This window comes from Dendrobates tinctorius, unplaced genomic scaffold, assembly GCF_039654945.1.
Source record: "Dendrobates tinctorius isolate UK_male_01 unplaced genomic scaffold, ASM3965494v1 ptg000011l, whole genome shotgun sequence".
Classification (NCBI taxonomy): domain Eukaryota; kingdom Metazoa; phylum Chordata; class Amphibia; order Anura; family Dendrobatidae; genus Dendrobates; species Dendrobates tinctorius.
The window spans coordinates 63,720,001-63,729,127 of NW_027361679.1; positions in this window are offsets into that span (position 1 = coordinate 63,720,001).

Consider the following 9,127-nt stretch of genomic DNA (forward strand, 5'->3'; position numbering starts at 1 on the left):
CCTCCCGTGTGACCACTGCCACCCCTGCCCCGACTTTATCCCACCTTTCACTGCCCGAAAAGTTCTCGGGCAATAGTATTTCTTGCAGGGGTTTCATCAGCCAGTGTGCTATTCAGCTTGAGCTGCTGGCTGCTCGTTTCGCCTCCAAGCAGGCTAAGGTGGGATTTATATTTTCCCTCTTGTCATGACAGAAAATACCCAAAAGTGACACCATTCTAAAAACTGGACCCCTCAAGGTGCTCAAAACCACATTCAAGAAGTTTATTAACCCTTTACGTGCTTCAAAGGAACTAAAGCAATGTGGAAGGAAAGAATTAACATTTAACTTTTTTTTTACAAAAAATTACTTCAGGACCAATTTTTTTATTTTCACAAGTGTGAAAAGAGAAAGTGAACCACAAAATTTGTTGTGCAATTTCTCCTGAATACGCCGATGCCTCATATGTGGGGGTAAACCACTTTTTGGGCGCATGGCAGAGCTCGCAAGGGAAGGAGCGCCGTTTGACTTTTTCAAGTGGAATTGGCTGGAATTGAGATAGGATGCCATGTTGCGTTTGGAGAGCGCCTGATATGCCTAAACAGTGGAAACCCCCAACAAGTGACCCCATTTTGGAAACTAGACCCCTTAGGGAACTTATCTCGATGTGTGGAGAGCACTTTGGTGTGGTGAGCACTTTGAACCTCCAAGTGCTTCACAGAAGTTTATAACATAGAACTGTGAAAATAAAAATCATATTTTTTTCCACAAAAATGATCTTTTCACCCCCAAATTTTTATTTTTGCGAGGGTAACATGAGAAATTGGACCACAAAAGTTGTTGTGCAATTTGTCCTGAGTACGCCAATACCCCATATGTGGGGGTAAACCACTGTTTGAGCGCACAGCAGAGCTCAGAAGGGAAGGAGCACCTTTTTTACTTTTTCAATGCAGAATTGGCTGGAATTGAGATTGGACACCATGTCGCGTTTGGAGAGCCCTTGATATGCCTACACAGTGAAAAAACCCCACAAGTGACCCCATTTTGGAAACTAGACCCCTTAAGGTAATTATCGAGATGTGTGGTGAGCACTTTGAACCCCCAAGTGCTTCACAGAAGCTTATAACGCAGAGCCGTGAAAATAAAAAATCATTTTATTTCCTTAAAAATGATTTTTTTAGCCCGCTATTTTTTATTTTCCCAAGGGTATCAGGAGAAATTGGACCACAAAAGTTATTGTGCAATTTGTCCTGAGTATGCTGATACCCCATATATGGGGGGGACCACTGTTTGGGCGCATGGGAGAGCTCGAAAGGGAAGGAGCACCAATTTGGAATGCAAACTTTGATGGAATGTTCTGCGGGCGTCATGTTTCGTTTGAAGAGCCCCTGATGTGCCTAAACAGTAGAAACCCCCCATAAGTGAACCCATTTCGGAACGTAGACCCCCCAAGGAGCTTATCTAGATGTGTGGTGAGCACTTTGAACCCCCAAGTGCTTCACAGAAGTTAATAATGCATAGCCGTGAAAATAAAAAATCTTTTTTTTCCTCAAAAATGATTTTTTAGACCCCAATTTTTTATTTTTCCCAAGGGTAACAGGAGAAATTAGACCCCCAAAGTTGGTAAATAGTGGAAACCCTTTAATTCTAGCTTCAACCCTAACCCCAACACACCCCTAACCCTAATTCCAACCCTAATCCCAACCCTAACCCTAATGCTAATTCCTAACCCTAATCCAAACCCTAATCCCAACCCTACCCCTAATTCTAACCCTAACCCTAATTCTGACCCTAACCCTAATTCTAACCCTAACCCTAATTCTAACTCTAAACCTAATTCTAACCCTTACACTAATTCTAACCCTAACCCTAATTTTAACCTTAACCCTAATGGAAAAATTAAAATAAATAGATTTTCTTTATTTCATTATATTTCCCTAACTAAGGGGGTGATAAAGGGGAGGTTATTTACTATTTTTTTAATTTTAATCAATGTGATAGGGTTTATCACAGTGATCAAAATGTGTATTGAATGAATGAATGGAATATGGCGTATCGGCCATATCACTGTGATAGGGTTTATGATGGTCCAGGCGGCCATTTTCTTCCCGGACCAAGATGATGGCGCCCACCGGAGGAAGCAGGAGGGCCGAGGACCACCGGGAGGTCCTGGGGGGGATTGGGGACCTTATTTCTCTCTCCTCTGATGTGTGATCACATCAAAGGAGAGAGACATTAAATGCAAAATCACAGCTTTTTTTGCGGTCGCTGTTATACAGTTAATAACGGCGATCGCAAAAGCGGGGTCTGTAAAAACTGACCTGAATCATGTTCTCTGGGGTCTCAGCTACTCCCGGCAGCCGAGACCCTGGAGAAAATCTGACTCTGGGGGGCATGCGCAGTAGTTATCTGCGCCCGAGATTCCCAGCCCCGCAGTGTGAATAAACCATAAGCGACTGCGGGGCCGGATCTCTGGCCGCCGACGTCATGACAGAGGATGGGCGACAGTAACCAAGAAGACATAGTACAGCGCAGGCGCCATGATTTGAAAATAAAGATTTGGAGGTGGAGACACAATGCAGGAATACATGAGTGATGGATGTGAGGCGTCTCTGTCAGATGGGGAAACACCTGCCCCCCTGACAAATATCAGGTATGTCTGACCAATTTTAAAAACAATTATTTCTGCGGTGCAAGGTACCCTAAATAAAAGAGCCACCTTGACAATATGCAGCATTAGTGCTGCACAAGGTGTCTCTTTTACTTAAAAGCACCTACGGGAGGGGGTGACAGGTTCCCTTTAAATTTGTTGCAGTACTGGGGGGGGCCCGGGAAGATTTCTTGCACAGGGCCCCTCTGCAGTCTGTGTCCGCCCCTGGGTTTGTCAATATGTAGTTTGGCAAAATCCAGTCAGGTTTTTTTATGATTTTTTTTCAACAATAGTGTCCTCCTTGGTCGTCTCCCATGATGTCCACTTTGGCTCATAAAATGATGCGATCTGACACTGATGTTCCTTGAGCTTGAAGTTCACCTTTAATCTGTTTAGAAGTTTTTCTGGGCTCCTTTTTTACCATTCATATTATCCGTCTCTTTGATTTGTCATCAATTTTCCTCACCCGGCCATGACCAGGGAGATTGGCTACAGTCTCATGGGGCTTATATTTCTGAATAATATGTGCAACTGTAGTCACAGGAACATCAAGCTGCTTGGAGCTGGTCATAACTTTTACCTTTAGCATGTTTGTCTATAATTTTCTTTCTAATCTCCTGAGGCAACTCTTTCCTTTGCTTCCTCTGGTCCATGTTGAGTGTGATACACACCATGTCCCCAACAGCACAGATAGTATCTGTAGCGCTATATACAGGCCCACTCACTGATTCCAAGATTGTAGACATATGTGAAGCTAATTATTGGTCACAACTTGATTTAACATGTCCCTTTGTCACATTATTTTCAGGAGTACCATTATTTCTGTCTAGGTCTATTTCATGAGTTTTCTTTTTTTAAAATTCTGTGGAATCATGGTTGAAAAGCAATGTCTGATTTTTATTTGTTCAGTTTCATAGATTTTTAATTTATTATTACTTTTGTCATTTTACATGAAGCTGGAGTTACCAGTGTGATGTGTAATGGCTGCTCTCTGCTCTCCTGATCTCACTGCAGAGCTGTGTGTGTGATTGTAACAGACACATCTGCAGGTTCCTCTCAGTTCCAGCTTCCAGCTCACAGGCAGATATGGTGTCATATTGTTGCAATACAGCAGAGCTAAGAGAGAAGCCAAAAATGTGTTTGCAAGAAGACAAAATTAATTTCTCCTCTTCTGTGTTAGTTACGCGTCTCATTGGTAACTCCCTCTTGTGTTAAACAAGCTGTCTCGACTCATTTTTAGAGTCATGACAGCTCTGGTTCTGCTTTAGTTTAAATGTGGTTTTTACTTTGGGCCAGCAAGGGTTAATCTCAGTTTTCTTGCTTGCTGCTTCTGTGTTGCTGGTCAGCTGATGTGAGTGGTGACCACTCCCACCATCCTTTAAATAGTCACCTGATACATCAGCTGACTGTTGGTGATAAACTCTATCTCTGAAAACTAGCCAAGGAGTTAGGAGCTCTCTGGTGCCAGTATGTATCAACTGCTTGAGGTCATGGTTTTGTATCCTCTGTTGTGTGGAGCTTGCAGTCGAAGCTTCAAAGCTAAGTTTTCTGGTTCCCTGTCTTTGTCTGTCTCCTGCTTGTCACCACCCCTGTGTTTTCACCATCTGCAGTGGTAATGCTAGCGTCCTTGCCGGCCAGTGCACTAGCCAGGGTATTGTGAGGTGACAGCTAGGGATCAGTCACGTGACTGCAGCGGGGGTGAGGACCCGCATAGGACGTTAGGGGAGCTTAGGGATAGGCACAGGCTGTGTTATGAGGTGCCCCATCCCTCGTTCACTATTGTTAGTGCTTTCCTCTCCCTTTTTCCATCCCCTTGTTGGCATTTGCTGTGCCGTCCTCTGGACCGACCCTTTTGGGTCGTGACTTTATCACCAACCTTACCATTCTTCCGGTGAACCTATGGTGCAAGCGGAGGCTTTAGCTTGACTGAACCAGACCCTCACAGATGAGTTAACGGAGCTGCGGTCTCAGGTGGTACAGCAGCTTCAGCAGGTGTCTGGGTTCATGGTCTCGGCCCATGTCTTGGCTCAACCGAAACACAAAATATCTCTGACAGGTTCTCTGGAGGGAGAGATACATTTTTGGTCTTTATGGAAGCGTGTAATTTATATTTCAGGCTTCGCCCTCATTCTTCAGGGAGTGAGGAACAGCGTGTGAGGATTATAGTCTCCCTTCTCAAGAGTGATCCCTAATCCTGGGCCTTCTCCCTGCTGACCGATTCACCATCTTTTCGGTCGGTAGACGTGTTTGTTGCGGCATTGGTGCTGGTGTATGGGGATCATGATGGTGTCTCCTTGACTGAGTCTCAATTACATAAGATCAAGCAGGGTAACTGGCCGGCTGAGGAGTACTACTCAGAGTTTTGGAGATGGGCCACTAACATGCAGTGGAATGACCCTGCTCTTAGGATCCATATTTGTCAGGGTCTGTTAGCTAAGCTTCAGGATACTCTGGTGCAGTATACTACTCCTGGGTCGTTGGAAGCCGCCATGGCCCTTGTAATCTGGAAGGATAGATGCCTCAGGGAAAGATATACACTGATTCTACCCCCAGTTGTTCTTTCTAGGGAGGAGGACACACTGGTGCAGACGGATGAACCTGTGCAGGTGGGAGGAGTTCGACATGGGATGGGGGCATATTTCTACTGTGGTCTTATGATCAATACATTAATGTCTGCCCATCTCATTCCAAAGTTGGTACTTCATCACCAAAGCCACGTTCCCTTGGTCATATGAAGGGAGGCGACCAGGGTGTGTGCATTTCCTCCACCTTCACGTCTCAGTATTCCATATCTGCTGAAGTGGTGATGAGTGGGGATACTGATATGGTACCGGTTCTTGTGGATAGTGGAGCTGGGGTCAATCTGGTGGTTTCTTGCTTTGCTCAGACTCATGGTCTGATTGGTAGGACATTGGCGAGACCCATTTCCATTCATACAATTGACTCTGTCCCTGTAAGCCAGAGGAGTTTGACACAAGTCGTAGACAATATTAACCTGGATATAAGAAATCTTCATGAAGAGTCCCTGTCGTGCTACGTCTTGGAGGGTATGCCAACTCCCATTTTCTTAGGCTTCTTAGGGAAGTAGTTAGTTGGGACAAGTCTTGTAAAGACTGCTGCCTGGGAGCTACGGTCTCTGCCGTCCTTCTCGAATCTACCTCTTCTTTTCCGGTGGAGGCAGCTAAGGTGCTACCAGGGAAAATGGGCAAGATTCAACCCTCACCACAAGTAAATCCTGAGTCTTGGGGTCCTCTCAGGAGGAGGGATCAGGGGAAGGTGGTGGTTTCTCCTAAATATAGTGAGTGTATGAGTTTGGTGACATGGGGGGATACCTCTGTTATCTGTTCCTCAAGGAGATTGGTTGGCAAATGCACGCATGGAAATAAACGATCAAGTCCGGATCTTTGTGTGAATGAATACATGTGGGTGTCCACTAAAAACAGCAAGTGGAAGTACACATCTGGGACCTGGGATTCTAGGGTGATCGGGCCATATCGGGTATCAGCTGTTCTCAGACCTAGGACCTTCCAGTTGGAGTTACCCCCAGTAATGCAAACACATAACGTATTCCACAGGTCGTCTGTTGTGAGTTCATTTTCCCCTTCACTACTGAGGCCCGAGGAACTCCCTCTTCTGGTGAAGAAAGGTAGTGAGCCTGATTGTCAAACACCTGGGGCTGATGATGATGACTGGCTGAGTGGAGCTAATGACTGGATATAAGGCTGCCGACGCCCTTCTGGCCTGCGGGTGATTTCTCTGTGGACTTCTAGGAAACCAGTCTGATTCCTGCTCATCTAAAGCTAAGATTTCTGCTTTGCCTTTTTGCATTAGTGTTTTGTTTTCCTTGCTTTTCTGGATTCTGCCATTCCCTGCTGGGGTGAGCTGAATCTCCTTTTGCGTGTTGCTCTGTCTTCAGAATATTCCTGAGTACTGACATAGTTTTTTTGAAGCCTAGCGTCTTCAGGGCCTTTTTTACTGTCAGTTTGTTGGCTCTTATTTTCATAGGGTTTTTCACAGATTGCAGACAGCAGCCTTCCTGTCCTTTCTTATCTAAGCTAGCGTGGGCCCCATCTTTGCTCAGTCTATCTTTCTGTCTGTGTTTTGTTCTTTCTTCTTGCTTCACCGTCATTATATGTGGGGGGCTGCCTTTTGCTTTGGGGTCTGCTCTGGGGCAGTTTAGATTTCCCTTTCTGTCTTTAGGCTATGTAGTCCTCTGGCTGTGATCGAGGGGCCTAGGGCATCGTAGGAGCCCCCCACAGCTACTGCTAATTGTGTTGATAGGTTCAGGGGTCTGCAATCCGATAGCTGCCAACTTCTCTGGTTTTCTGGACTTAGCTTGCATTTCTATTTTTGCCTCCTACGGTGACTCAATCATAACAGAATCACCCGCCATACCGCAGATTCTAGGGTACTCAATAGCAGGAAAGAATTGTATAAAAAATAAAAAAAGTGTGTATATTTTTTCCTCTATATCTCTGAGGCCGTAGGGGGAATTTTTTTTTCTCTCAATGGAGATAAAGCAATTGTCTGATCGTGTGGAGCAGCTCGCTGCGGAAGTGCGGGGAATTTCCGCCTACCTTGCTCATTCATATGCTGCTGAACCAAAGATTCCTACACCTGATGTATTTTTTGGGGATCGGTCTAAATTTTTGAATTTCAAAAATAATTGTAAATTATTTTTTGCCTTGAAGCCTAACTCGTCAGGGAGCTCCACGCAGCAGGTTAAAATTGTCATCTCTTTGCTGCGTGGCGATCCCCAGGATTGGGCGTTTTCTTTGAAACCAGTTGATCCTATTCTGACTAATGTGAACGCATTTTTTCAGGCCTTGGGGTTGTTGTATGACGAACCTAATGCCATTGATCAGGCTGAAAAGACCCTGCTGGCATTGAACCAGGGTCGTGATTCTGCAGAATTGTACTGTCAAAAATTCCGAAAGTGGGCAGTACTTACTACCTGGAATGATAATGCCTTGGCTGCTCTCTTTTGGAAGGGGTTGTCAAAAGCCATAAAAGATACTATGGTGGGATTTCCTGTTCCCTCTGGTCTTGACAATTCTATGTCTTTAGCCATTCAGGTTGATCGGCGTTTACGCGAACGCAGAGCTGCACGAGAGGTGTTGCCACCTGTTGAACAGATGTCTGAACCTATGCAATGTGATAGAGTTTTTTCCAGAGAGCAGCGTCAGGAGTTCAGAAGGCGTAATAAGTTGTGTTTTTTCTGTGGAGATGCCTCGCATATTATTTCTGTCTGTCCTAAACACGAGAAACGCTTTGCACACACGTTTTCTGTTGGTGGTGTTCAACCTAAGTTTCTTCTGGCTATTACTCTGATCTGCTCCCTGTCCACATTTTCCGCCAAGGCTTTTGTGGATTCGGGAGCAGCTCTAAACCTAATGGACTTGGATTTTGCTAAACGTTGTGGATTTCCTATGACACCTCTGCAGACGCCTATCCCTTTGAGGGGGATTGATGCTACTCCTTTGGCTAAAAATAAACCTCAGTTTTGGACCCAGGTGGTAATGCGGGTCTCCCCAGACCATCAAGAAAATTGCAGGTTTTTGGTGTTACATAATCTGCATGATACTATTGTTCTGGGGTTTCCCTGGTTACAAATTCATAATCCAGTTTTGGATTGGAAATCTGTGTCTGTGGTGAGTTGGGGTTGTCGGTGTGCCTTTAGTGAGGCTCCGGTGTTTTCCACCTCTCCTCAGTCGCACGATGTTCCTGATTATTTGGCGGACTTTTATGATGTATTTAGTGAGAATGAGTCTGCGTCTCTGCCTCCTCATAGGAGTTATGACTGTGCTATTGAACTGAGCCCGGGGTGTAAATTTCCCAAGGGTCGGCTCTTCAATTTATCTGTACCCGAGCACGAGGCTATGCGATCCTATACTAAGGAGGCGTTGGAGAAGGGTCATATTAGACCATCCTCGTCACCCTTAGGTGCCGGTTTTTTTTTTGTAGCCAAAAAGGATGGATCATTAAGACCTTGTATTAATTATCGTGCTCTCAACAAAATTACTGTTAAATATCAGTATCCGTTACCCCGATTTCTGATCTATTCTCCAGTTAAAGGTGCTTGCTGGTTTACCAAGCTTGACCTCAGGGGGGCGTATAATCTTATTCGCATTAAGCATGGGGATGAATGGAAGACGGTGTTTAATACTCCGGAGGGACATTTTGAGTACCTGGTGATGCCTTTTGGGCTCACTAATGCCCCTTCTGTCTTCCAGTGCTTCATGAACGATATTTTCCGAGATTTTGTCGATAAATTTTTGATTATCTATCTGGATGATATTTTGATCTTCTCCAAGGATTGAGATTCTCATGTGGAACATATTCGGACTGTGTTCCGGATCTTGAGGGAGAATTCCCTGTATGTCAAAGGATCTAAATGCCTTTTTGGAGTACAGAGGATTTCTTTTTTGGGATTTATTTTGTCCCCGTCAACTATTGAAATGGACCCGGCCAAGGTACAGGCCATTTACGATTGGGTTCAG